The sequence below is a fragment of the Centruroides sculpturatus genome, unplaced genomic scaffold (genome assembly GCF_000671375.1).
Source record: "Centruroides sculpturatus isolate CEXI.00-Female unplaced genomic scaffold, Cexi_2.0 scaffold175, whole genome shotgun sequence".
Lineage (NCBI taxonomy): Eukaryota > Metazoa > Arthropoda > Arachnida > Scorpiones > Buthidae > Centruroides > Centruroides sculpturatus.
The window spans coordinates 614584-616113 of record NW_019384486.1 but is presented as its reverse complement, the minus strand read 5'-3'; positions in this window follow the sequence as shown (position 1 = coordinate 616113).

The window sequence follows — 1530 nt, the reverse complement described above, 5'->3', positions numbered from 1 at the left end:
GTACCCCGTGACATGTCATATCTCTAGATTGTACCCCTCATTTAAGAAATTTAGTGAGTAACCGTATTGTTAATTTTACATATTGTAACTTTAAATTAAAGAAAAAAAAACTAAAAGAAAAAATTTATAATAAAGTTGTGATTGTTGCAAGGAATATTTTTTATCTAATAATTTTTTAATACTATTAGTTTGTGATACATAATATATTATTTTTTCTGCCATAATAACTAACTTTTTTCTGTACCCCTAAACGACCTATCGCGTACCCCTAGGGGTACGCGTACCACAGGTTGGGAATCGCTGTATTAGGTTATAAATAATAAAAGTTAATAAGGTTATAGAAAATAATTCTTCCAAACATTCAGGAGACATTGTTCTCACACATGTTTAGGTCAGCCTGCGCATCTGACACTGCGCCAGGAAAATCAAATGGTTTTTCAATTCTACTCCGGTAGTCGGTACAGTTTGCCAGAACTGTTAAATTTCCCTCCACACACTACCAGGAATTATAAAGGTCAGGCATGCATGGTTAATCCTTTGAGAATTAACCTAACAAGTATGGGCGATTCTACTCAGGTGGTCGGTACAGTTCACTGAAACTGTTAAATTTTCCCCCACACACTTCCAGGAATTACTCAAAATCAGTCATGCATGGTTACTCCTTTGAGGATTAACCCATCGTGTATAGCCGCCTTTATGAGGCTTACATGCAAGACAAAGCAGAGAACTTGTATGCTGAGAATGGAGAGCCAGAATTGGCACGGAAAAGAGTAGGTAGACCGTTTGTAGTGATGATGTGGAGGGATTTCAGACGAGATCCAGTGAGCCTTGATTACTGGGCACGGGTGATGATGGTGAGGTATTCTGTCAATTGATTGGAGTATGGTAGTCCGCTAACCTCAGGTTTTAATGTACTGCACAAAAGTCTGGTAGGTGTCCCTGTCTTCAAGGAGATCATTGAGGGGACAGGGCCAATGGTGCCCCTTGTCAGTTACCTCGTGCAGTAGCGATTGACAGTGTTGAATAAATTTTGTGCAGGTAAAGATGAGGTGGAGAGAATCATCCTTTTCCTGAATGTTACAGTCACATAATCCATATATACAAACATCTCCAACCCGATATATAATTATAGCTACAACCAACATTCTGCCGAAAATCTATCGGGCTAGTTTTATGCTACTTATTAGATAAATTACGTAATCAATTTGGTACTAGAGGTAAGCGTTAGGCGCCATCTCTTAATAATTATAAATAATTTTTAATTAATTTAAATAATTTGGAACCGCTGGGAGAAAAAATCGGCCCGGAGCGGGACTCGAACCCACAACTCCTGCTTACCGTGCAGATGCGTTGCCAGTTACGCTACCCGGACCTCCGATCCGATCTCCTCTTCCAGCGTATATAATCTAACTACTTAACCATCGACGGTTATTACAACGCCGGCTGGGGACACATTCAGTGCCCACGTCCTACTTCCCATACGGCTCTCAACCGGCCATCGCAAGCCCCGGCAAGGCGTAATATATATAC